Here is a 560-nt window from a genome sequence, read left to right as displayed (position 1 = left end):
TATATATATATATATATATAGATTTGTCACTAAGCTGGAGGAAGGACCAGTCGAGAAGAAGTATGAGAATACGAAAGCGCTAGTTCAAAATTTCGTTTTTCTGATCCTTCCTGTCACGCTCAAGAGGGAGAGTAGTCAGACCCTGGTGAGAGGTTGTTACTCAGAGAGGTACAATCGGAAACTACACTTTCCCACAAATAGAAAAGAAGGCAATAACATAAAAAGTTAAACACCTGATTGGTAAAAAGAAGTAGGTACTAAGTTGGTCAGGGCACCAGCCACCCGTTGAGATTTTACCATTTGAGAGTTATGGGTCTTTTTGAATGGCCAAACAGTACTACATTGGTCCCTTCTTTCTGGTTACGGTTCACTTTCCCTTTCCCTACATATAGCCTACACCGAATAGTCAGGTCTATTCTTTACAGATTTTCCTCTGTCCTCATACATCTGACAATACTTAGATTACCAAAAAAAAAAAAAAAAAAAAAAAAAAAAGTCTACACTAAAGAGGTTAAACTATTGCAATGTAATTGTTAAGTGGCCACTTTCCTCTTGGTAAG

The sequence above is a fragment of the Palaemon carinicauda genome, chromosome 5 (genome assembly GCF_036898095.1).
Source record: "Palaemon carinicauda isolate YSFRI2023 chromosome 5, ASM3689809v2, whole genome shotgun sequence".
Classification (NCBI taxonomy): Eukaryota; Metazoa; Arthropoda; class Malacostraca; order Decapoda; family Palaemonidae; genus Palaemon; species Palaemon carinicauda.
This window is presented reverse-complemented; position numbering follows the sequence as displayed.